The sequence below is a fragment of the Mytilus trossulus genome, chromosome 8, assembly GCF_036588685.1.
Source record: "Mytilus trossulus isolate FHL-02 chromosome 8, PNRI_Mtr1.1.1.hap1, whole genome shotgun sequence".
In the NCBI taxonomy this organism is placed as follows: domain Eukaryota; kingdom Metazoa; phylum Mollusca; class Bivalvia; order Mytilida; family Mytilidae; genus Mytilus; species Mytilus trossulus.
The window spans coordinates 42064385-42088229 of NC_086380.1; the positions used below are offsets into that span (position 1 = coordinate 42064385).

A 23845-nucleotide genomic window follows, 5' to 3' on the forward strand; every position below is an offset into this window, starting at 1 on the left:
TCCCACACGGAGTGTAAACTTTAAGTTTTTAGTTATTTCTTTCTCATAGAAACGGAACGTAATTTGCAATCGAAAGCTACAATTTGTCAATGAACATAAAATATTCTAGAGATTGGAATACTTGTTCACTGTCTTGATATGTGACATGAAATTATTTATAATCTATTTAATTGCAATTAGCAGTGTCAGGCTCGTTGGTCTAGTGGTATGATTCTCGCTTCGGGTGCGAGAGGTCCCGGGTTCGACTCCCGGACGAGCCCTAATTTTTGGCATTGCAAAAGGATCCGCTCATTAAATATCAAATCGCGAAACTGGACTACCAAAAATGTTAGGCCAAAATTTGGAGAATTATGGACGCACAAAAATATAGGCAGCCTATTCAAAGCGTAATATCGTTACCAATCTGGTCTTCCCGTCCTCATCATTGTCAGCCTGCTGAATGGGCTATAGACATTACTCGTGATACAACTTAAAAGGGAGTCTCACACTATGCCCAGTATATTCATCCAACTGGTATTATGTCCTACCATAGAGCGCTCACTAGTATTTTAAGGGTCTTGATCGTGTTGATCTTTTTGGCTTCGGTGGATTTCGTATTGAAAAATTGAAAAAAGACGTAACGTGCTTCGGCCGTCTCTATCCTGCTTTAATTATGACACGTTGTCGTTACTGGGGTGATTTCGTCTCATTCTTCGTCCAGGGATTCCTGACTGCGACTCGATGTTAACATTCCGGTCGCCGGTAAGTCAGATTTCTGTTTCCTCCCAGACAGACTACACCGATTGCACAATGGCCCGCACGGTTCTACAAAGGTTATTTTTCTCTTCTTTCTTTCGTTTTTTTATCCATCTGTTACTGGATATTTTTCCTATTCTTTTTGAATTGCTAAATTTCATCCTTTCAATTCCGCCATCCAAAAGTTGGATCTGCGTCACCTTTATCGTCATCTTATGAAGTGCATGTTTTCTTTAATCATGAATTTCATACATTTTCTTATAAGTTTATATTACGCCTCGGGCAATTATATTCTGTTCGTGTCGTCATCATGTAAACATATATTCACCGGTCTTTGTTTCGTATACAGTGTAGAACCCAAACATTCACGAAAGCAAATTATCTTTTATTTTTCAGCCTATCTTGTTCAGTTCAGCAGACCATATCTCCAATTCTTCCAACCAGAAAACAGTTTCTTCAAATAGTGGTTTAGAGAAAGTAACATATGTTCGAAGATTAATTACGCCCCTCGGTAATTGATTCGTATTTCCACTATAAATTAGCATAACCTACAAGTTAACTAGTGTACGATATTAAATTATTGCACAAGGGTGAGACAAAGAATTAAACTTGCAAGACCTCTTAAAGTTTAAACTTTGGATTATTTCTATACCGTATCAATTACGGAATAATTGACATCAGCTAATCATGCACACACTATCTGGCAGTAATTTAAAGAAGTAAATAGTTTGTCAGCATGGCATGGGAAAATTTATAAGAATTAGACATTATAAGATATATATCGATATCATTAAAGTTGTAATTCTTTTTAATCTGGCCTGCATATATGCATTGCCACGTTATTCAATAAACTGACTGTATTCGTCTGTGCTATAAGAAAGAATTTCGTTCACATCAGTAACATGGCGTCGGTGGTGTAACGGTTAGCATGGTTGCCTTCCAAGCAGTCGATCCGGGTTCGACTCCCGGCCGACGCACGTTATTTTTGCTAGGATTAGATGGAATCAAGTACTATAATGTTTATTACACTAGTTGCCGAACTTTCGAAAATGCAGTGTTTCTTTATTTACGAGAGAGGGGGAAAAAAATCATATCTTTTTGTCTTACTTAACTCCAATAGGTTAAGATGCAATTTGATATAAAACTTCAAATATAGGAAGCTTTATAAATTGATGGGTAATGAATTCGAAGGCGATATATATCTAAGAAAATTTAAACAAGTGTATTTATGGCGTCGGTGGTGTAACGGTTAGCATGGTTGCCTTCCAAGCAGTCGATCCGGGTTCGACTCCCGGCCGACGCACGAATTTTTTATATCGTATGAAATTTATTGTCTACGTCATTTGAAAAAAAAGATATATACTCTGACCATTTCGATTCATGTTCTCTCAGAGATTCCACAACTTTTTAACGGAGGCACCCCAGTGGTTTAAAATTTCGGACTATTCGGCATACAAGCATTTATTTCAGGTCTTTACCAATCCATGTTGATACAGCTGAACCATTTGAACCAGCAGTGCTGAACAACTTTTGACACTAATTGTATATAGAAATTTTGAAACAAGTAAAACAGAAATTAAACTGTAAGAACGTTGATGCCATTTCAAATTGGCCATTCTTAAAGACAGCAAAAATAGATGTTTCCGCTGAGGATTGAACTCAGGACCTTCCGCGTGTTAAGCGGATGTGATAACCACTACACCACGGAAACCTTGGGGATCTAAGAGTGAATTTTAGCTTAAAACCATGACGGAAATCAACGGAACAGCATTGCAGCTCAGGCATATCAACAGTTGACCCAATTGATGGATAACTAAACTTCGGCCGGCAGACAAAACGCTATTTTAACATATGTCGTCTTTTTATTTGTATTCGAAATGTCAAATCGATCCCACACGGAGTGTAAACTTTAAGTTTTTAGTTATTTCTTTCTCATAGAAACGGAACGTAATTTGCAATCGAAAGCTACAATTTGTCAATGAACATAAAATATTCTAGAGATTGGAATACTTGTTCACTGTCTTGATATGTGACATGAAATTATTTATAATCTATTTAATTGCAATTAGCAGTGTCAGGCTCGTTGGTCTAGTGGTATGATTCTCGCTTCGGGTGCGAGAGGTCCCGGGTTCGACTCCCGGACGAGCCCTAATTTTTGGCATTGCAAAAGGATCCGCTCATTAAATATCAAATCGCGAAACTGGACTACCAAAAATGTTAGGCCAAAATTTGGAGAATTATGGACGCACAAAAATATAGGCAGCCTATTCAAAGCGTAATATCGTTACCAATCTGGTCTTCCCGTCCTCATCATTGTCAGCCTGCTGAATGGGCTATAGACATTACTCGTGATACAACTTAAAAGGGAGTCTCACACTATGCCCAGTATATTCATCCAACTGGTATTATGTCCTACCATAGAGCGCTCACTAGTATTTTAAGGGTCTTGATCGTGTTGATCTTTTTGGCTTCGGTGGATTTCGTATTGAAAAATTGAAAAAAGACGTAACGTGCTTCGGCCGTCTCTATCCTGCTTTAATTATGACACGTTGTCGTTACTGGGGTGATTTCGTCTCATTCTTCGTCCAGGGATTCCTGACTGCGACTCGATGTTAACATTCCGGTCGCCGGTAAGTCAGATTTCTGTTTCCTCCCAGACAGACTACACCGATTGCACAATGGCCCGCACGGTTCTACAAAGGTTATTTTTCTCTTCTTTCTTTCGTTTTTTTATCCATCTGTTACTGGATATTTTTCCTATTCTTTTTGAATTGCTAAATTTCATCCTTTCAATTCCGCCATCCAAAAGTTGGATCTGCGTCACCTTTATCGTCATCTTATGAAGTGCATGTTTTCTTTAATCATGAATTTCATACATTTTCTTATAAGTTTATATTACGCCTCGGGCAATTATATTCTGTTCGTGTCGTCATCATGTAAACATATATTCACCGGTCTTTGTTTCGTATACAGTGTAGAACCCAAACATTCACGAAAGCAAATTATCTTTTATTTTTCAGCCTATCTTGTTCAGTTCAGCAGACCATATCTCCAATTCTTCCAACCAGAAAACAGTTTCTTCAAATAGTGGTTTAGAGAAAGTAACATATGTTCGAAGATTAATTACGCCCCTCGGTAATTGATTCGTATTTCCACTATAAATTAGCATAACCTACAAGTTAACTAGTGTACGATATTAAATTATTGCACAAGGGTGAGACAAAGAATTAAACTTGCAAGACCTCTTAAAGTTTAAACTTTGGATTATTTCTATACCGTATCAATTACGGAATAATTGACATCAGCTAATCATGCACACACTATCTGGCAGTAATTTAAAGAAGTAAATAGTTTGTCAGCATGGCATGGGAAAATTTATAAGAATTAGACATTATAAGATATATATCGATATCATTAAAGTTGTAATTCTTTTTAATCTGGCCTGCATATATGCATTGCCACGTTATTCAATAAACTGACTGTATTCGTCTGTGCTATAAGAAAGAATTTCGTTCACATCAGTAACATGGCGTCGGTGGTGTAACGGTTAGCATGGTTGCCTTCCAAGCAGTCGATCCGGGTTCGACTCCCGGCCGACGCACGTTATTTTTGCTAGGATTAGATGGAATCAAGTACTATAATGTTTATTACACTAGTTGCCGAACTTTCGAAAATGCAGTGTTTCTTTATTTACGAGAGAGGGGGAAAAAAATCATATCTTTTTGTCTTACTTAACTCCAATAGGTTAAGATGCAATTTGATATAAAACTTCAAATATAGGAAGCTTTATAAATTGATGGGTAATGAATTCGAAGGCGATATATATCTAAGAAAATTTAAACAAGTGTATTTATGGCGTCGGTGGTGTAACGGTTAGCATGGTTGCCTTCCAAGCAGTCGATCCGGGTTCGACTCCCGGCCGACGCACGAATTTTTTATATCGTATGAAATTTATTGTCTACGTCATTTGAAAAAAAAGATATATACTCTGACCATTTCGATTCATGTTCTCTCAGAGATTCCACAACTTTTTAACGGAGGCACCCCAGTGGTTTAAAATTTCGGACTATTCGGCATACAAGCATTTATTTCAGGTCTTTACCAATCCATGTTGATACAGCTGAACCATTTGAACCAGCAGTGCTGAACAACTTTTGACACTAATTGTATATAGAAATTTTGAAACAAGTAAAACAGAAATTAAACTGTAAGAACGTTGATGCCATTTCAAATTGGCCATTCTTAAAGACAGCAAAAATAGATGTTTCCGCTGAGGATTGAACTCAGGACCTTCCGCGTGTTAAGCGGATGTGATAACCACTACACCACGGAAACCTTGGGGATCTAAGAGTGAATTTTAGCTTAAAACCATGACGGAAATCAACGGAACAGCATTGCAGCTCAGGCATATCAACAGTTGACCCAATTGATGGATAACTAAACTTCGGCCGGCAGACAAAACGCTATTTTAACATATGTCGTCTTTTTATTTGTATTCGAAATGTCAAATCGATCCCACACGGAGTGTAAACTTTAAGTTTTTAGTTATTTCTTTCTCATAGAAACGGAACGTAATTTGCAATCGAAAGCTACAATTTGTCAATGAACATAAAATATTCTAGAGATTGGAATACTTGTTCACTGTCTTGATATGTGACATGAAATTATTTATAATCTATTTAATTGCAATTAGCAGTGTCAGGCTCGTTGGTCTAGTGGTATGATTCTCGCTTCGGGTGCGAGAGGTCCCGGGTTCGACTCCCGGACGAGCCCTAATTTTTGGCATTGCAAAAGGATCCGCTCATTAAATATCAAATCGCGAAACTGGACTACCAAAAATGTTAGGCCAAAATTTGGAGAATTATGGACGCACAAAAATATAGGCAGCCTATTCAAAGCGTAATATCGTTACCAATCTGGTCTTCCCGTCCTCATCATTGTCAGCCTGCTGAATGGGCTATAGACATTACTCGTGATACAACTTAAAAGGGAGTCTCACACTATGCCCAGTATATTCATCCAACTGGTATTATGTCCTACCATAGAGCGCTCACTAGTATTTTAAGGGTCTTGATCGTGTTGATCTTTTTGGCTTCGGTGGATTTCGTATTGAAAAATTGAAAAAAGACGTAACGTGCTTCGGCCGTCTCTATCCTGCTTTAATTATGACACGTTGTCGTTACTGGGGTGATTTCGTCTCATTCTTCGTCCAGGGATTCCTGACTGCGACTCGATGTTAACATTCCGGTCGCCGGTAAGTCAGATTTCTGTTTCCTCCCAGACAGACTACACCGATTGCACAATGGCCCGCACGGTTCTACAAAGGTTATTTTTCTCTTCTTTCTTTCGTTTTTTTATCCATCTGTTACTGGATATTTTTCCTATTCTTTTTGAATTGCTAAATTTCATCCTTTCAATTCCGCCATCCAAAAGTTGGATCTGCGTCACCTTTATCGTCATCTTATGAAGTGCATGTTTTCTTTAATCATGAATTTCATACATTTTCTTATAAGTTTATATTACGCCTCGGGCAATTATATTCTGTTCGTGTCGTCATCATGTAAACATATATTCACCGGTCTTTGTTTCGTATACAGTGTAGAACCCAAACATTCACGAAAGCAAATTATCTTTTATTTTTCAGCCTATCTTGTTCAGTTCAGCAGACTATATCTCCAATTCTTCCAACCAGAAAACAGTTTCTTCAAATAGTGGTTTAGAGAAAGTAACATATGTTCGAAGATTAATTACGCCCCTCGGTAATTGATTCGTATTTCCACTATAAATTAGCATAACCTACAAGTTAACTAGTGTACGATATTAAATTATTGCACAAGGGTGAGACAAAGAATTAAACTTGCAAGACCTCTTAAAGTTTAAACTTTGGATTATTTCTATACCGTATCAATTACGGAATAATTGACATCAGCTAATCATGCACACACTATCTGGCAGTAATTTAAAGAAGTAAATAGTTTGTCAGCATGGCATGGGAAAATTTATAAGAATTAGACATTATAAGATATATATCGATATCATTAAAGTTGTAATTCTTTTTAATCTGGCCTGCATATATGCATTGCCACGTTATTCAATAAACTGACTGTATTCGTCTGTGCTATAAGAAAGAATTTCGTTCACATCAGTAACATGGCGTCGGTGGTGTAACGGTTAGCATGGTTGCCTTCCAAGCAGTCGATCCGGGTTCGACTCCCGGCCGACGCACGTTATTTTTGCTAGGATTAGATGGAATCAAGTACTATAATGTTTATTACACTAGTTGCCGAACTTTCGAAAATGCAGTGTTTCTTTATTTACGAGAGAGGGGGAAAAAAATCATATCTTTTTGTCTTACTTAACTCCAATAGGTTAAGATGCAATTTGATATAAAACTTCAAATATAGGAAGCTTTATAAATTGATGGGTAATGAATTCGAAGGCGATATATATCTAAGAAAATTTAAACAAGTGTATTTATGGCGTCGGTGGTGTAACGGTTAGCATGGTTGCCTTCCAAGCAGTCGATCCGGGTTCGACTCCCGGCCGACGCACGAATTTTTTATATCGTATGAAATTTATTGTCTACGTCATTTGAAAAAAAAGATATATACTCTGACCATTTCGATTCATGTTCTCTCAGAGATTCCACAACTTTTTAACGGAGGCACCCCAGTGGTTTAAAATTTCGGACTATTCGGCATACAAGCATTTATTTCAGGTCTTTACCAATCCATGTTGATACAGCTGAACCATTTGAACCAGCAGTGCTGAACAACTTTTGACACTAATTGTATATAGAAATTTTGAAACAAGTAAAACAGAAATTAAACTGTAAGAACGTTGATGCCATTTCAAATTGGCCATTCTTAAAGACAGCAAAAATAGATGTTTCCGCTGAGGATTGAACTCAGGACCTTCCGCGTGTTAAGCGGATGTGATAACCACTACACCACGGAAACCTTGGGGATCTAAGAGTGAATTTTAGCTTAAAACCATGACGGAAATCAACGGAACAGCATTGCAGCTCAGGCATATCAACAGTTGACCCAATTGATGGATAACTAAACTTCGGCCGGCAGACAAAACGCTATTTTAACATATGTCGTCTTTTTATTTGTATTCGAAATGTCAAATCGATCCCACACGGAGTGTAAACTTTAAGTTTTTAGTTATTTCTTTCTCGTAGAAACGGAACGTAATTTGCAATCGAAAGCTACAATTTGTCAATGAACATAAAATATTCTAGAGATTGGAATACTTGTTCACTGTCTTGATATGTGACATGAAATTATTTATAATCTATTTAATTGCAATTAGCAGTGTCAGGCTCGTTGGTCTAGTGGTATGATTCTCGCTTCGGGTGCGAGAGGTCCCGGGTTCGACTCCCGGACGAGCCCTAATTTTTGGCATTGCAAAAGGATCCGCTCATTAAATATCAAATCGCGAAACTGGACTACCAAAAATGTTAGGCCAAAATTTGGAGAATTATGGACGCACAAAAATATAGGCAGCCTATTCAAAGCGTAATATCGTTACCAATCTGGTCTTCCCGTCCTCATCATTGTCAGCCTGCTGAATGGGCTATAGACATTACTCGTGATACAACTTAAAAGGGAGTCTCACACTATGCCCAGTATATTCATCCAACTGGTATTATGTCCTACCATAGAGCGCTCACTAGTATTTTAAGGGTCTTGATCGTGTTGATCTTTTTGGCTTCGGTGGATTTCGTATTGAAAAATTGAAAAAAGACGTAACGTGCTTCGGCCGTCTCTATCCTGCTTTAATTATGACACGTTGTCGTTACTGGGGTGATTTCGTCTCATTCTTCGTCCAGGGATTCCTGACTGCGACTCGATGTTAACATTCCGGTCGCCGGTAAGTCAGATTTCTGTTTCCTCCCAGACAGACTACACCGATTGCACAATGGCCCGCACGGTTCTACAAAGGTTATTTTTCTCTTCTTTCTTTCGTTTTTTTATCCATCTGTTACTGGATATTTTTCCTATTCTTTTTGAATTGCTAAATTTCATCCTTTCAATTCCGCCATCCAAAAGTTGGATCTGCGTCACCTTTATCGTCATCTTATGAAGTGCATGTTTTCTTTAATCATGAATTTCATACATTTTCTTATAAGTTTATATTACGCCTCGGGCAATTATATTCTGTTCGTGTCGTCATCATGTAAACATATATTCACCGGTCTTTGTTTCGTATACAGTGTAGAACCCAAACATTCACGAAAGCAAATTATCTTTTATTTTTCAGCCTATCTTGTTCAGTTCAGCAGACTATATCTCCAATTCTTCCAACCAGAAAACAGTTTCTTCAAATAGTGGTTTAGAGAAAGTAACATATGTTCGAAGATTAATTACGCCCCTCGGTAATTGATTCGTATTTCCACTATAAATTAGCATAACCTACAAGTTAACTAGTGTACGATATTAAATTATTGCACAAGGGTGAGACAAAGAATTAAACTTGCAAGACCTCTTAAAGTTTAAACTTTGGATTATTTCTATACCGTATCAATTACGGAATAATTGACATCAGCTAATCATGCACACACTATCTGGCAGTAATTTAAAGAAGTAAATAGTTTGTCAGCATGGCATGGGAAAATTTATAAGAATTAGACATTATAAGATATATATCGATATCATTAAAGTTGTAATTCTTTTTAATCTGGCCTGCATATATGCATTGCCACGTTATTCAATAAACTGACTGTATTCGTCTGTGCTATAAGAAAGAATTTCGTTCACATCAGTAACATGGCGTCGGTGGTGTAACGGTTAGCATGGTTGCCTTCCAAGCAGTCGATCCGGGTTCGACTCCCGGCCGACGCACGTTATTTTTGCTAGGATTAGATGGAATCAAGTACTATAATGTTTATTACACTAGTTGCCGAACTTTCGAAAATGCAGTGTTTCTTTATTTACGAGAGAGGGGGAAAAAAATCATATCTTTTTGTCTTACTTAACTCCAATAGGTTAAGATGCAATTTGATATAAAACTTCAAATATAGGAAGCTTTATAAATTGATGGGTAATGAATTCGAAGGCGATATATATCTAAGAAAATTTAAACAAGTGTATTTATGGCGTCGGTGGTGTAACGGTTAGCATGGTTGCCTTCCAAGCAGTCGATCCGGGTTCGACTCCCGGCCGACGCACGAATTTTTTATATCGTATGAAATTTATTGTCTACGTCATTTGAAAAAAAAGATATATACTCTGACCATTTCGATTCATGTTCTCTCAGAGATTCCACAACTTTTTAACGGAGGCACCCCAGTGGTTTAAAATTTCGGACTATTCGGCATACAAGCATTTATTTCAGGTCTTTACCAATCCATGTTGATACAGCTGAACCATTTGAACCAGCAGTGCTGAACAACTTTTGACACTAATTGTATATAGAAATTTTGAAACAAGTAAAACAGAAATTAAACTGTAAGAACGTTGATGCCATTTCAAATTGGCCATTCTTAAAGACAGCAAAAATAGATGTTTCCGCTGAGGATTGAACTCAGGACCTTCCGCGTGTTAAGCGGATGTGATAACCACTACACCACGGAAACCTTGGGGATCTAAGAGTGAATTTTAGCTTAAAACCATGACGGAAATCAACGGAACAGCATTGCAGCTCAGGCATATCAACAGTTGACCCAATTGATGGATAACTAAACTTCGGCCGGCAGACAAAACGCTATTTTAACATATGTCGTCTTTTTATTTGTATTCGAAATGTCAAATCGATCCCACACGGAGTGTAAACTTTAAGTTTTTAGTTATTTCTTTCTCATAGAAACGGAACGTAATTTGCAATCGAAAGCTACAATTTGTCAATGAACATAAAATATTCTAGAGATTGGAATACTTGTTCACTGTCTTGATATGTGACATGAAATTATTTATAATCTATTTAATTGCAATTAGCAGTGTCAGGCTCGTTGGTCTAGTGGTATGATTCTCGCTTCGGGTGCGAGAGGTCCCGGGTTCGACTCCCGGACGAGCCCTAATTTTTGGCATTGCAAAAGGATCCGCTCATTAAATATCAAATCGCGAAACTGGACTACCAAAAATGTTAGGCCAAAATTTGGAGAATTATGGACGCACAAAAATATAGGCAGCCTATTCAAAGCGTAATATCGTTACCAATCTGGTCTTCCCGTCCTCATCATTGTCAGCCTGCTGAATGGGCTATAGACATTACTCGTGATACAACTTAAAAGGGAGTCTCACACTATGCCCAGTATATTCATCCAACTGGTATTATGTCCTACCATAGAGCGCTCACTAGTATTTTAAGGGTCTTGATCGTGTTGATCTTTTTGGCTTCGGTGGATTTCGTATTGAAAAATTGAAAAAAGACGTAACGTGCTTCGGCCGTCTCTATCCTGCTTTAATTATGACACGTTGTCGTTACTGGGGTGATTTCGTCTCATTCTTCGTCCAGGGATTCCTGACTGCGACTCGATGTTAACATTCCGGTCGCCGGTAAGTCAGATTTCTGTTTCCTCCCAGACAGACTACACCGATTGCACAATGGCCCGCACGGTTCTACAAAGGTTATTTTTCTCTTCTTTCTTTCGTTTTTTTATCCATCTGTTACTGGATATTTTTCCTATTCTTTTTGAATTGCTAAATTTCATCCTTTCAATTCCGCCATCCAAAAGTTGGATCTGCGTCACCTTTATCGTCATCTTATGAAGTGCATGTTTTCTTTAATCATGAATTTCATACATTTTCTTATAAGTTTATATTACGCCTCGGGCAATTATATTCTGTTCGTGTCGTCATCATGTAAACATATATTCACCGGTCTTTGTTTCGTATACAGTGTAGAACCCAAACATTCACGAAAGCAAATTATCTTTTATTTTTCAGCCTATCTTGTTCAGTTCAGCAGACTATATCTCCAATTCTTCCAACCAGAAAACAGTTTCTTCAAATAGTGGTTTAGAGAAAGTAACATATGTTCGAAGATTAATTACGCCCCTCGGTAATTGATTCGTATTTCCACTATAAATTAGCATAACCTACAAGTTAACTAGTGTACGATATTAAATTATTGCACAAGGGTGAGACAAAGAATTAAACTTGCAAGACCTCTTAAAGTTTAAACTTTGGATTATTTCTATACCGTATCAATTACGGAATAATTGACATCAGCTAATCATGCACACACTATCTGGCAGTAATTTAAAGAAGTAAATATTTTGTCAGCATGGCATGGGAAAATTTATAAGAATTAGACATTATAAGATATATATCGATATCATTAAAGTTGTAATTCTTTTTAATCTGGCCTGCATATATGCATTGCCACGTTATTCAATAAACTGACTGTATTCGTCTGTGCTATAAGAAAGAATTTCGTTCACATCAGTAACATGGCGTCGGTGGTGTAACGGTTAGCATGGTTGCCTTCCAAGCAGTCGATCCGGGTTCGACTCCCGGCCGACGCACGTTATTTTTGCTAGGATTAGATGGAATCAAGTACTATAATGTTTATTACACTAGTTGCCGAACTTTCGAAAATGCAGTGTTTCTTTATTTACGAGAGAGGGGGAAAAAAATCATATCTTTTTGTCTTACTTAACTCCAATAGGTTAAGATGCAATTTGATATAAAACTTCAAATATAGGAAGCTTTATAAATTGATGGGTAATGAATTCGAAGGCGATATATATCTAAGAAAATTTAAACAAGTGTATTTATGGCGTCGGTGGTGTAACGGTTAGCATGGTTGCCTTCCAAGCAGTCGATCCGGGTTCGACTCCCGGCCGACGCACGAATTTTTTATATCGTATGAAATTTATTGTCTACGTCATTTGAAAAAAAAGATATATACTCTGACCATTTCGATTCATGTTCTCTCAGAGATTCCACAACTTTTTAACGGAGGCACCCCAGTGGTTTAAAATTTCGGACTATTCGGCATACAAGCATTTATTTCAGGTCTTTACCAATCCATGTTGATACAGCTGAACCATTTGAACCAGCAGTGCTGAACAACTTTTGACACTAATTGTATATAGAAATTTTGAAACAAGTAAAACAGAAATTAAACTGTAAGAACGTTGATGCCATTTCAAATTGGCCATTCTTAAAGACAGCAAAAATAGATGTTTCCGCTGAGGATTGAACTCAGGACCTTCCGCGTGTTAAGCGGATGTGATAACCACTACACCACGGAAACCTTGGGGATCTAAGAGTGAATTTTAGCTTAAAACCATGACGGAAATCAACGGAACAGCATTGCAGCTCAGGCATATCAACAGTTGACCCAATTGATGGATAACTAAACTTCGGCCGGCAGACAAAACGCTATTTTAACATATGTCGTCTTTTTATTTGTATTCGAAATGTCAAATCGATCCCACACGGAGTGTAAACTTTAAGTTTTTAGTTATTTCTTTCTCATAGAAACGGAACGTAATTTGCAATCGAAAGCTACAATTTGTCAATGAACATAAAATATTCTAGAGATTGGAATACTTGTTCACTGTCTTGATATGTGACATGAAATTATTTATAATCTATTTAATTGCAATTAGCAGTGTCAGGCTCGTTGGTCTAGTGGTATGATTCTCGCTTCGGGTGCGAGAGGTCCCGGGTTCGACTCCCGGACGAGCCCTAATTTTTGGCATTGCAAAAGGATCCGCTCATTAAATATCAAATCGCGAAACTGGACTACCAAAAATGTTAGGCCAAAATTTGGAGAATTATGGACGCACAAAAATATAGGCAGCCTATTCAAAGCGTAATATCGTTACCAATCTGGTCTTCCCGTCCTCATCATTGTCAGCCTGCTGAATGGGCTATAGACATTACTCGTGATACAACTTAAAAGGGAGTCTCACACTATGCCCAGTATATTCATCCAACTGGTATTATGTCCTACCATAGAGCGCTCACTAGTATTTTAAGGGTCTTGATCGTGTTGATCTTTTTGGCTTCGGTGGATTTCGTATTGAAAAATTGAAAAAAGACGTAACGTGCTTCGGCCGTCTCTATCCTGCTTTAATTATGACACGTTGTCGTTACTGGGGTGATTTCGTCTCATTCTTCGTCCAGGGATTCCTGACTGCGACTCGATGTTAACATTCCGGTCGCCGGTAAGTCAGATTTCTGTTTCCTCCCAGACAGACTACACCGATTGCACAATGGCCCGCACGGTTCTACAAAGGTTATTTTTCTCTTCTTTCTTTCGTTTTTTTATCCATCTGTTACTGGATATTTTTCCTATTCTTTTTGAATTGCTAAATTTCATCCTTTCAATTCCGCCATCCAAAAGTTGGATCTGCGTCACCTTTATCGTCATCTTATGAAGTGCATGTTTTCTTTAATCATGAATTTCATACATTTTCTTATAAGTTCATATTACGCCTCGGGCAATTATATTCTGTTCGTGTCGTCATCATGTAAACATATATTCACCGGTCTTTGTTTCGTATACAGTGTAGAACCCAAACATTCACGAAAGCAAATTATCTTTTATTTTTCAGCCTATCTTGTTCAGTTCAGCAGACTATATCTCCAATTCTTCCAACCAGAAAACAGTTTCTTCAAATAGTGGTTTAGAGAAAGTAACATATGTTCGAAGATTAATTACGCCCCTCGGTAATTGATTCGTATTTCCACTATAAATTAGCATAACCTACAAGTTAACTAGTGTACGATATTAAATTATTGCACAAGGGTGAGACAAAGAATTAAACTTGCAAGACCTCTTAAAGTTTAAACTTTGGATTATTTCTATACCGTATCAATTACGGAATAATTGACATCAGCTAATCATGCACACACTATCTGGCAGTAATTTAAAGAAGTAAATAGTTTGTCAGCATGGCATGGGAAAATTTATAAGAATTAGACATTATAAGATATATATCGATATCATTAAAGTTGTAATTCTTTTTAATCTGGCCTGCATATATGCATTGCCACGTTATTCAATAAACTGACTGTATTCGTCTGTGCTATAAGAAAGAATTTCGTTCACATCAGTAACATGGCGTCGGTGGTGTAACGGTTAGCATGGTTGCCTTCCAAGCAGTCGATCCGGGTTCGACTCCCGGCCGACGCACGTTATTTTTGCTAGGATTAGATGGAATCAAGTACTATAATGTTTATTACACTAGTTGCCGAACTTTCGAAAATGCAGTGTTTCTTTATTTACGAGAGAGGGGGAAAAAAATCATATCTTTTTGTCTTACTTAACTCCAATAGGTTAAGATGCAATTTGATATAAAACTTCAAATATAGGAAGCTTTATAAATTGATGGGTAATGAATTCGAAGGCGATATATATCTAAGAAAATTTAAACAAGTGTATTTATGGCGTCGGTGGTGTAACGGTTAGCATGGTTGCCTTCCAAGCAGTCGATCCGGGTTCGACTCCCGGCCGACGCACGAATTTTTTATATCGTATGAAATTTATTGTCTACGTCATTTGAAAAAAAAGATATATACTCTGACCATTTCGATTCATGTTCTCTCAGAGATTCCACAACTTTTTAACGGAGGCACCCCAGTGGTTTAAAATTTCGGACTATTCGGCATACAAGCATTTATTTCAGGTCTTTACCAATCCATGTTGATACAGCTGAACCATTTGAACCAGCAGTGCTGAACAACTTTTGACACTAATTGTATATAGAAATTTTGAAACAAGTAAAACAGAAATTAAACTGTAAGAACGTTGATGCCATTTCAAATTGGCCATTCTTAAAGACAGCAAAAATAGATGTTTCCGCTGAGGATTGAACTCAGGACCTTCCGCGTGTTAAGCGGATGTGATAACCACTACACCACGGAAACCTTGGGGATCTAAGAGTGAATTTTAGCTTAAAACCATGACGGAAATCAACGGAACAGCATTGCAGCTCAGGCATATCAACAGTTGACCCAATTGATGGATAACTAAACTTCGGCCGGCAGACAAAACGCTATTTTAACATATGTCGTCTTTTTATTTGTATTCGAAATGTCAAATCGATCCCACACGGAGTGTAAACTTTAAGTTTTTAGTTATTTCTTTCTCATAGAAACGGAACGTAATTTGCAATCGAAAGCTACAATTTGTCAATGAACATAAAATATTCTAGAGATTGGAATACTTGTTCACTGTCTTGATATGTGACATGAAATTATTTATAATCTATTTAATTGCAATTAGCAGTGTCAGGCTCGTTGGTCTAGTGGTATGATTCTCGCTTCGGGTGCGAGAGGTCCCGGGTTCGACTCCCGGACGAGCCCTAATTTTTGGCATTGCAAAAGGATCCGCTCATTAAATATCAAATCGCGAAACTGGACTACCAAAAATGTTAGGCCAAAATTTGGAGAATTATGGACGCACAAAAATATAGGCAGCCTATTCAAAGCGTAATATCGTTACCAATCTGGTCTTCCCGTCCTCATCATTGTCAGCCTGCTGAATGGGCTATAGACATTACTCGTGATACAACTTAAAAGGGAGTCTCACACTATGCCCAGTATATTCATCCAACTGGTATTATGTCCTACCATAGAGCGCTCACTAGTATTTTAAGGGTCTTGATCGTGTTGATCTTTTTGGCTTCGGTGGATTTCGTATTGAAAAATTGAAAAAAGACGTAACGTGCTTCGGCCGTCTCTATCCTGCTTTAATTATGACACGTTGTCGTTACTGGGGTGATTTCGTCTCATTCTTCGTCCAGGGATTCCTGACTGCGACTCGATGTTAACATTCCGGTCGCCGGTAAGTCAGATTTCTGTTTCCTCCCAGACAGACTACACCGATTGCACAATGGCCCGCACGGTTCTACAAAGGTTATTTTTCTCTTCTTTCTTTCGTTTTTTTATCCATCTGTTACTGGATATTTTTCCTATTCTTTTTGAATTGCTAAATTTCATCCTTTCAATTCCGCCATCCAAAAGTTGGATCTGCGTCACCTTTATCGTCATCTTATGAAGTGCATGTTTTCTTTAATCATGAATTTCATACATTTTCTTATAAGTTTATATTACGCCTCGGGCAATTATATTCTGTTCGTGTCGTGTCGGTGGTGTAACGGTTAGCATGGTTGCCTTCCAAGCAGTCGATCCGGGTTCGACTCCCGGCCGACGCACGTTATTTTTGCTAGGATTAGATGGAATCAAGTACTATAATGTTTATTACACTAGTTGCCGAACTTTCGAAAATGCAGTGTTTCTTTATTTACGAGAGAGGGGGAAAAAAATCATATCTTTTTGTCTTACTTAACTCCAATAGGTTAAGATGCAATTTGATATAAAACTTCAAATATAGGAAGCTTTATAAATTGATGGGTAATGAATTCGAAGGCGATATATATCTAAGAAAATTTAAACAAGTGTATTTATGGCGTCGGTGGTGTAACGGTTAGCATGGTTGCCTTCCAAGCAGTCGATCCGGGTTCGACTCCCGGCCGACGCACGAATTTTTTATATCGTATGAAATTTATTGTCTACGTCATTTGAAAAAAAAGATATATACTCTGACCATTTCGATTCATGTTCTCTCAGAGATTCCACAACTTTTTAACGGAGGCACCCCAGTGGTTTAAAATTTCGGACTATTCGGCATACAAGCATTTATTTCAGGTCTTTACCAATCCATGTTGATACAGCTGAACCATTTGAACCAGCAGTGCTGAACAACTTTTGACACTAATTGTATATAGAAATTTTGAAACAAGTAAAACAGAAATTAAACTGTAAGAACGTTGATGCCATTTCAAATTGGCCATTCTTAAAGACAGCAAAAATAGATGTTTCCGCTGAGGATTGAACTCAGGACCTTCCGCGTGTTAAGCGGATGTGATAACCACTACACCACGGAAACCTTGGGGATCTAAGAGTGAATTTTAGCTTAAAACCATGACGGAAATCAACGGAACAGCATTGCAGCTCAGGCATATCAACAGTTGACCCAATTGATGGATAACTAAACTTCGGCCGGCAGACAAAACGCTATTTTAACATATGTCGTCTTTTTATTTGTATTCGAAATGTCAAATCGATCCCACACGGAGTGTAAACTTTAAGTTTTTAGTTATTTCTTTCTCATAGAAACGGAACGTAATTTGCAATCGAAAGCTACAATTTGTCAATGAACATAAAATATTCTAGAGATTGGAATACTTGTTCACTGTCTTGATATGTGACATGAAATTATTTATAATCTATTTAATTGCAATTAGCAGTGTCAGGCTCGTTGGTCTAGTGGTATGATTCTCGCTTCGGGTGCGAGAGGTCCCGGGTTCGACTCCCGGACGAGCCCTAATTTTTGGCATTGCAAAAGGATCCGCTCATTAAATATCAAATCGCGAAACTGGACTACCAAAAATGTTAGGCCAAAATTTGGAGAATTATGGACGCACAAAAATATAGGCAGCCTATTCAAAGCGTAATATCGTTACCAATCTGGTCTTCCCGTCCTCATCATTGTTAGCCTGCTGAATGGGCTATAGACATTACTCGTGATACAACTTAAAAGGGAGTCTCACACTATGCCCAGTATATTCATCCAACTGGTATTATGTCCTACCATAGAGCGCTCACTAGTATTTTAAGGGTCTTGATCGTGTTGATCTTTTTGGCTTCGGTGGATTTCGTATTGAAAAATTGAAAAAAGACGTAACGTGCTTCGGCCGTCTCTATCCTGCTTTAATTATGACACGTTGTCGTTACTGGGGTGATTTCGTCTCATTCTTCGTCCAGGGATTCCTGACTGCGACTCGATGTTAACATTCCGGTCGCCGGTAAGTCAGATTTCTGTTTCCTCCCAGACAGACTACACCGATTGCACAATGGCCCGCACGGTTCTACAAAGGTTATTTTTCTCTTCTTTCTTTCGTTTTTTTATCCATCTGTTACTGGATATTTTTCCTATTCTTTTTGAATTGCTAAATTTCATCCTTTCAATTCCGCCATCCAAAAGTTGGATCTGCGTCACCTTTATCGTCATCTTATGAAGTGCATGTTTTCTTTAATCATGAATTTCATACATTTTCTTATAAGTTTATATTACGCCTCGGGCAATTATATTCTGTTCGTGTCGTCATCATGTAAACATATATTCACCGGTCTTTGTTTCGTATACAGTGTAGAACCCAAACATTCACGAAAGCAAATTATCTTTTATTTTTCAGCCTATCTTGTTCAGTTCAGCAGACTATATCTCCAATTCTTCCAACCAGAAAACAGTTTCTTCAAATAGTGGTTTAGAGAAAGTAACATATGTTCGAAGATTAATTACGCCCCTCGGTAATTGATTCGTATTTCCACTATAAATTAGCATAACCTACAAGTTAACTAGTGTACGATATTAAATTATTGCACAAGGGTGAGACAAAGAATTAAACTTGCAAGACCTCTTAAAGTTTAAACTTTGGATTATTTCTATACCGTATCAATTACGGAATAATTGACATCAGCTAATCATGCACACACTATCTGGCAGTAATTTAAAGAAGTAAATAGTTTGTCAGCATGGCATGGGAAAATTTATAAGAATTAGACATTATAAGATATATATCGATATCATTAAAGTTGTAATTCTTTTTAATCTGGCCTGCATATATGCATTGCCACGTTATTCAATAAACTGACTGTATTCGTCTGTGCTATAAGAAAGAATTTCGTTCACATCAGTAACATGGCGTCGGTGGTGTAACGGTTAGCATGGTTGCCTTCCAAGCAGTCGATCCGGGTTCGACTCCCGGCCGACGCACGTTATTTTTGCTAGGATTAGATGGAATCAAGTACTATAATGTTTATTACACTAGTTGCCGAACTTTCGAAAAGGCAGTGTTTCTTTATTTACGAGAGAGGGGGAAAAAAATCATATCTTTTTGTCTTACTTAACTCCAATAGGTTAAGATGCAATTTGATATAAAACTTCAAATATAGGAAGCTTTATAAATTGATGGGTAATGAATTCGAAGGCGATATATATCTAAGAAAATTTAAACAAGTGTATTTATGGCGTCGGTGGTGTAACGGTTAGCATGGTTGCCTTCCAAGCAGTCGATCCGGGTTCGACTCCCGGCCGACGCACGAATTTTTTATATCGTATGAAATTTATTGTCTACGTCATTTGAAAAAAAAGATATATACTCTGACCATTTCGATTCATGTTCTCTCAGAGATTCCACAACTTTTTAACGGAGGCACCCCAGTGGTTTAAAATTTCGGACTATTCGGCATACAAGCATTTATTTCAGGTCTTTACCAATCCATGTTGATACAGCTGAACCATTTGAACCAGCAGTGCTGAACAACTTTTGACACTAATTGTATATAGAAATTTTGAAACAAGTAAAACAGAAATTAAACTGTAAGAACGTTGATGCCATTTCAAATTGGCCATTCTTAAAGACAGCAAAAATAGATGTTTCCGCTGAGGATTGAACTCAGGACCTTCCGCGTGTTAAGCGGATGTGATAACCACTACACCACGGAAACCTTGGGGATCTAAGAGTGAATTTTAGCTTAAAACCATGACGGAAATCAACGGAACAGCATTGCAGCTCAGGCATATCAACAGTTGACCCAATTGATGGATAACTAAACTTCGGCCGGCAGACAAAACGCTATTTTAACATATGTCGTCTTTTTATTTGTATTCGAAATGTCAAATCGATCCCACACGGAGTGTAAACTTTAAGTTTTTAGTTATTTCTTTCTCATAGAAACGGAACGTAATTTGCAATCGAAAGCTACAATTTGTCAATGAACATAAAATATTCTAGAGATTGGAATACTTGTTCACTGTCTTGATATGTGACATGAAATTATTTATAATCTATTTAATTGCAATTAGCAGTGTCAGGCTCGTTGGTCTAGTGGTATGATTCTCGCTTCGGGTGCGAGAGGTCCCGGGTTCGACTCCCGGACGAGCCCTAATTTTTGGCATTGCAAAAGGATCCGCTCATTAAATATCAAATCGCGAAACTGGACTACCAAAAATGTTAGGCCAAAATTTGGAGAATTATGGACGCACAAAAATATAGGCAGCCTATTCAAAGCGTAATATCGTTACCAATCTGGTCTTCCCGTCCTCATCATTGTTAGCCTGCTGAATGGGCTATAGACATTACTCGTGATACAACTTAAAAGGGAGTCTCACACTATGCCCAGTATATTCATCCAACTGGTATTATGTCCTACCATAGAGCGCTCACTAGTATTTTAAGGGTCTTGATCGTGTTGATCTTTTTGGCTTCGGTGGATTTCGTATTGAAAAATTGAAAAAAGACGTAACGTGCTTCGGCCGTCTCTATCCTGCTTTAATTATGACACGTTGTCGTTACTGGGGTGATTTCGTCTCATTCTTCGTCCAGGGATTCCTGACTGCGACTCGATGTTAACATTCCGGTCGCCGGTAAGTCAGATTTCTGTTTCCTCCCAGACAGACTACACCGATTGCACAATGGCCCGCACGGTTCTACAAAGGTTATTTTTCTCTTCTTTCTTTCGTTTTTTTATCCATCTGTTACTGGATATTTTTCCTATTCTTTTTGAATTGCTAAATTTCATCCTTTCAATTCCGCCATCCAAAAGTTGGATCTGCGTCACCTTTATCGTCATCTTATGAAGTGCATGTTTTCTTTAATCATGAATTTCATACATTTTCTTATAAGTTTATATTACGCCTCGGGCAATTATATTCTGTTCGTGTCGTCATCATGTAAACATATATTCACCGGTCTTTGTTTCGTATACAGTGTAGAACCCAAACATTCACGAAAGCAAATTATCTTTTATTTTTCAGCCTATCTTGTTCAGTTCAGCAGACTATATCTCCAATTCTTCCAACCAGAAAACAGTTTCTTCAAATAGTGGTTTAGAGAAAGTAACATATGTTCGAAGATTAATTACGCCCCTCGGTAATTGATTCGTATTTCCACTATAAATTAGCATAACCTACAAGTTAACTAGTGTACGATATTAAATTATTGCACAAGGGTGAGACAAAGAATTAAACTTGCAAGACCTCTTAAAGTTTAAACTTTGGATTATTTCTATACCGTATCAATTACGGAATAATTGACATCAGCTAATCATGCACACACTATCTGGCAGTAATTTAAAGAAGTAAATAGTTTGTCAGCATGGCATGGGAAAATTTATAAGAATTAGACATTATAAGATATATATCGATATCATTAAAGTTGTAATTCTTTTTAATCTGGCCTGCATATATGCATTGCCACGTTATTCAATAAACTGACTGTATTCGTCTGTGCTATAAGAAAGAATTTCGTTCACATCAGTAACATGGCGTCGGTGGTGTAACGGTTAGCATGGTTGCCTTCCAAGCAGTCGATCCGGGTTCGACTCCCGGCCGACGCACGTTATTTTTGCTAGGATTAGATGGAATCAAGTACTATAATGTTTATTACACTAGTTGCCGAACTTTCGAAAATGCAGTGTTTCTTTATTTACGAGAGAGGGGGAAAAAAATCATATCTTTTTGTCTTACTTAACTCCAATAGGTTAAGATGCAATTTGATATAAAACTTCAAATATAGGAAGCTTTATAAATTGATGGGTAATGAATTCGAAGGCGATATATATCTAAGAAAATTTAAACAAGTGTATTTATGGCGTCGGTGGTGTAACGGTTAGCATGGTTGCCTTCCAAGCAGTCGATCCGGGTTCGACTCCCGGCCGACGCACGAATTTTTTATATCGTATGAAATTTATTGTCTACGTCATTTGAAAAAAAAGATATATACTCTGACCATTTCGATTCATGTTCTCTCAGAGATTCCACAACTTTTTAACGGAGGCACCCCAGTGGTTTAAAATTTCGGACTATTCGGCATACAAGCATTTATTTCAGGTCTTTACCAATCCATGTTGATACAGCTGAACCATTTGAACCAGCAGTGCTGAACAACTTTTGACACTAATTGTATATAGAAATTTTGAAACAAGTAAAACAGAAATTAAACTGTAAGAACGTTGATGCCATTTCAAATTGGCCATTCTTAAAGACAGCAAAAATAGATGTTTCCGCTGAGGATTGAACTCAGGACCTTCCGCGTGTTAAGCGGATGTGATAACCACTACACCACGGAAACCTTGGGGATCTAAGAGTGAATTTTAGCTTAAAACCATGACGGAAATCAACGGAACAGCATTGCAGCTCAGGCATATCAACAGTTGACCCAATTGATGGATAACTAAACTTCGGCCGGCAGACAAAACGCTATTTTAACATATGTCGTCTTTTTATTTGTATTCGAAATGTCAAATCGATCCCACACGGAGTGTAAACTTTAAGTTTTTAGTTATTTCTTTCTCATAGAAACGGAACGTAATTTGCAATCGAAAGCTACAATTTGTCAATGAACATAAAATATTCTAGAGATTGGAATACTTGTTCACTGTCTTGATATGTGACATGAAATTATTTATAATCTATTTAATTGCAATTAGCAGTGTCAGGCTCGTTGGTCTAGTGGTATGATTCTCGCTTCGGGTGCGAGAGGTCCCGGGTTCGACTCCCGGACGAGCCCTAATTTTTGGCATTGCAAAAGGATCCGCTCATTAAATATCAAATCGCGAAACTGGACTACCAAAAATGTTAGGCCAAAATTTGGAGAATTATGGACGCACAAAAATATAGGCAGCCTATTCAAAGCGTAATATCGTTACCAATCTGGTCTTCCCGTCCTCATCATTGTCAGCCTGCTGAATGGGCTATAGACATTACTCGTGATACAACTTAAAAGGGAGTCTCACACTATGCCCAGTATATTCATCCAACTGGTATTATGTCCTACCATAGAGCGCTCACTAGTATTTTAAGGGTCTTGATCGTGTTGATCTTTTTGGCTTCGGTGGATTTCGTATTGAAAAATTGAAAAAAGACGTAACGTGCTTCGGCCGTCTCTATCCTGCTTTAATTATGACACGTTGTCGTTACTGGGGTGATTTCGTCTCATTCTTCGTCCAGGGATTCCTGACTGCGACTCGATGTTAACATTCCGGTCGCCGGTAAGTCAGATTTCTGTTTCCTCCCAGACAGACTACACCGATTGCACAATGGCCCGCACGGTTCTACAAAGGTTATTTTTCTCTTCTTT

The 23845-nt window shown here is 37.8% G+C and overlaps 37 non-coding genes across 37 annotated transcripts; 28 read left to right on the forward strand and 9 right to left on the reverse strand.

The window, feature by feature from the left end:
- The first annotated feature begins 188 nt into the window (after positions 1 to 188).
- On the forward strand, positions 189 to 260 carry Trnap-cgg (transfer RNA proline (anticodon CGG)). Its single transcript has one exon. It is a non-coding gene; the product is annotated as a tRNA-Pro (tRNA).
- Positions 261 to 1640: 1380 nt separating this feature from the next.
- Trnag-ucc (transfer RNA glycine (anticodon UCC)) lies at positions 1641 to 1712 on the forward strand. Its single transcript has one exon. It is a non-coding gene; the product is annotated as a tRNA-Gly (tRNA).
- A 254-nt stretch (positions 1713 to 1966) lies between these two features.
- Trnag-ucc (transfer RNA glycine (anticodon UCC)) lies at positions 1967 to 2038 on the forward strand. Its single transcript has one exon. It is a non-coding gene; the product is annotated as a tRNA-Gly (tRNA).
- Positions 2039 to 2373: 335 nt separating this feature from the next.
- Trnav-aac (transfer RNA valine (anticodon AAC)) lies at positions 2374 to 2446 on the reverse strand. Its single transcript has one exon. It is a non-coding gene; the product is annotated as a tRNA-Val (tRNA).
- Positions 2447 to 2812: 366 nt separating this feature from the next.
- On the forward strand, positions 2813 to 2884 carry Trnap-cgg (transfer RNA proline (anticodon CGG)). The gene has a single exon. It is a non-coding gene; the product is annotated as a tRNA-Pro (tRNA).
- A 1380-nt stretch (positions 2885 to 4264) lies between these two features.
- Positions 4265 to 4336, forward strand: Trnag-ucc (transfer RNA glycine (anticodon UCC)). Its single transcript has one exon. It is a non-coding gene; the product is annotated as a tRNA-Gly (tRNA).
- A 254-nt stretch (positions 4337 to 4590) lies between these two features.
- On the forward strand, positions 4591 to 4662 carry Trnag-ucc (transfer RNA glycine (anticodon UCC)). The gene has a single exon. It is a non-coding gene; the product is annotated as a tRNA-Gly (tRNA).
- A 335-nt stretch (positions 4663 to 4997) lies between these two features.
- Trnav-aac (transfer RNA valine (anticodon AAC)) lies at positions 4998 to 5070 on the reverse strand. Its single transcript has one exon. It is a non-coding gene; the product is annotated as a tRNA-Val (tRNA).
- A 366-nt stretch (positions 5071 to 5436) lies between these two features.
- Trnap-cgg (transfer RNA proline (anticodon CGG)) lies at positions 5437 to 5508 on the forward strand. Its single transcript has one exon. It is a non-coding gene; the product is annotated as a tRNA-Pro (tRNA).
- Positions 5509 to 6888: 1380 nt separating this feature from the next.
- Positions 6889 to 6960, forward strand: Trnag-ucc (transfer RNA glycine (anticodon UCC)). Its single transcript has one exon. It is a non-coding gene; the product is annotated as a tRNA-Gly (tRNA).
- Positions 6961 to 7214: 254 nt separating this feature from the next.
- On the forward strand, positions 7215 to 7286 carry Trnag-ucc (transfer RNA glycine (anticodon UCC)). The gene has a single exon. It is a non-coding gene; the product is annotated as a tRNA-Gly (tRNA).
- A 335-nt stretch (positions 7287 to 7621) lies between these two features.
- Positions 7622 to 7694, reverse strand: Trnav-aac (transfer RNA valine (anticodon AAC)). The gene has a single exon. It is a non-coding gene; the product is annotated as a tRNA-Val (tRNA).
- A 366-nt stretch (positions 7695 to 8060) lies between these two features.
- On the forward strand, positions 8061 to 8132 carry Trnap-cgg (transfer RNA proline (anticodon CGG)). Its single transcript has one exon. It is a non-coding gene; the product is annotated as a tRNA-Pro (tRNA).
- Positions 8133 to 9512: 1380 nt separating this feature from the next.
- On the forward strand, positions 9513 to 9584 carry Trnag-ucc (transfer RNA glycine (anticodon UCC)). Its single transcript has one exon. It is a non-coding gene; the product is annotated as a tRNA-Gly (tRNA).
- A 254-nt stretch (positions 9585 to 9838) lies between these two features.
- On the forward strand, positions 9839 to 9910 carry Trnag-ucc (transfer RNA glycine (anticodon UCC)). Its single transcript has one exon. It is a non-coding gene; the product is annotated as a tRNA-Gly (tRNA).
- A 335-nt stretch (positions 9911 to 10245) lies between these two features.
- On the reverse strand, positions 10246 to 10318 carry Trnav-aac (transfer RNA valine (anticodon AAC)). The gene has a single exon. It is a non-coding gene; the product is annotated as a tRNA-Val (tRNA).
- A 366-nt stretch (positions 10319 to 10684) lies between these two features.
- On the forward strand, positions 10685 to 10756 carry Trnap-cgg (transfer RNA proline (anticodon CGG)). Its single transcript has one exon. It is a non-coding gene; the product is annotated as a tRNA-Pro (tRNA).
- Positions 10757 to 12136: 1380 nt separating this feature from the next.
- Positions 12137 to 12208, forward strand: Trnag-ucc (transfer RNA glycine (anticodon UCC)). Its single transcript has one exon. It is a non-coding gene; the product is annotated as a tRNA-Gly (tRNA).
- Positions 12209 to 12462: 254 nt separating this feature from the next.
- Positions 12463 to 12534, forward strand: Trnag-ucc (transfer RNA glycine (anticodon UCC)). The gene has a single exon. It is a non-coding gene; the product is annotated as a tRNA-Gly (tRNA).
- Positions 12535 to 12869: 335 nt separating this feature from the next.
- Trnav-aac (transfer RNA valine (anticodon AAC)) lies at positions 12870 to 12942 on the reverse strand. The gene has a single exon. It is a non-coding gene; the product is annotated as a tRNA-Val (tRNA).
- Positions 12943 to 13308: 366 nt separating this feature from the next.
- Positions 13309 to 13380, forward strand: Trnap-cgg (transfer RNA proline (anticodon CGG)). Its single transcript has one exon. It is a non-coding gene; the product is annotated as a tRNA-Pro (tRNA).
- Positions 13381 to 14760: 1380 nt separating this feature from the next.
- Trnag-ucc (transfer RNA glycine (anticodon UCC)) lies at positions 14761 to 14832 on the forward strand. The gene has a single exon. It is a non-coding gene; the product is annotated as a tRNA-Gly (tRNA).
- Positions 14833 to 15086: 254 nt separating this feature from the next.
- Positions 15087 to 15158, forward strand: Trnag-ucc (transfer RNA glycine (anticodon UCC)). Its single transcript has one exon. It is a non-coding gene; the product is annotated as a tRNA-Gly (tRNA).
- A 335-nt stretch (positions 15159 to 15493) lies between these two features.
- On the reverse strand, positions 15494 to 15566 carry Trnav-aac (transfer RNA valine (anticodon AAC)). The gene has a single exon. It is a non-coding gene; the product is annotated as a tRNA-Val (tRNA).
- A 366-nt stretch (positions 15567 to 15932) lies between these two features.
- On the forward strand, positions 15933 to 16004 carry Trnap-cgg (transfer RNA proline (anticodon CGG)). The gene has a single exon. It is a non-coding gene; the product is annotated as a tRNA-Pro (tRNA).
- A 779-nt stretch (positions 16005 to 16783) lies between these two features.
- On the forward strand, positions 16784 to 16855 carry Trnag-ucc (transfer RNA glycine (anticodon UCC)). Its single transcript has one exon. It is a non-coding gene; the product is annotated as a tRNA-Gly (tRNA).
- A 254-nt stretch (positions 16856 to 17109) lies between these two features.
- On the forward strand, positions 17110 to 17181 carry Trnag-ucc (transfer RNA glycine (anticodon UCC)). The gene has a single exon. It is a non-coding gene; the product is annotated as a tRNA-Gly (tRNA).
- A 335-nt stretch (positions 17182 to 17516) lies between these two features.
- On the reverse strand, positions 17517 to 17589 carry Trnav-aac (transfer RNA valine (anticodon AAC)). The gene has a single exon. It is a non-coding gene; the product is annotated as a tRNA-Val (tRNA).
- Positions 17590 to 17955: 366 nt separating this feature from the next.
- Trnap-cgg (transfer RNA proline (anticodon CGG)) lies at positions 17956 to 18027 on the forward strand. Its single transcript has one exon. It is a non-coding gene; the product is annotated as a tRNA-Pro (tRNA).
- Positions 18028 to 19407: 1380 nt separating this feature from the next.
- Trnag-ucc (transfer RNA glycine (anticodon UCC)) lies at positions 19408 to 19479 on the forward strand. The gene has a single exon. It is a non-coding gene; the product is annotated as a tRNA-Gly (tRNA).
- Positions 19480 to 19733: 254 nt separating this feature from the next.
- Trnag-ucc (transfer RNA glycine (anticodon UCC)) lies at positions 19734 to 19805 on the forward strand. The gene has a single exon. It is a non-coding gene; the product is annotated as a tRNA-Gly (tRNA).
- A 335-nt stretch (positions 19806 to 20140) lies between these two features.
- On the reverse strand, positions 20141 to 20213 carry Trnav-aac (transfer RNA valine (anticodon AAC)). Its single transcript has one exon. It is a non-coding gene; the product is annotated as a tRNA-Val (tRNA).
- A 366-nt stretch (positions 20214 to 20579) lies between these two features.
- Positions 20580 to 20651, forward strand: Trnap-cgg (transfer RNA proline (anticodon CGG)). Its single transcript has one exon. It is a non-coding gene; the product is annotated as a tRNA-Pro (tRNA).
- Positions 20652 to 22031: 1380 nt separating this feature from the next.
- Positions 22032 to 22103, forward strand: Trnag-ucc (transfer RNA glycine (anticodon UCC)). Its single transcript has one exon. It is a non-coding gene; the product is annotated as a tRNA-Gly (tRNA).
- A 254-nt stretch (positions 22104 to 22357) lies between these two features.
- Positions 22358 to 22429, forward strand: Trnag-ucc (transfer RNA glycine (anticodon UCC)). The gene has a single exon. It is a non-coding gene; the product is annotated as a tRNA-Gly (tRNA).
- A 335-nt stretch (positions 22430 to 22764) lies between these two features.
- On the reverse strand, positions 22765 to 22837 carry Trnav-aac (transfer RNA valine (anticodon AAC)). The gene has a single exon. It is a non-coding gene; the product is annotated as a tRNA-Val (tRNA).
- A 366-nt stretch (positions 22838 to 23203) lies between these two features.
- Trnap-cgg (transfer RNA proline (anticodon CGG)) lies at positions 23204 to 23275 on the forward strand. Its single transcript has one exon. It is a non-coding gene; the product is annotated as a tRNA-Pro (tRNA).
- Positions 23276 to 23845: the final 570 nt, after the last annotated feature.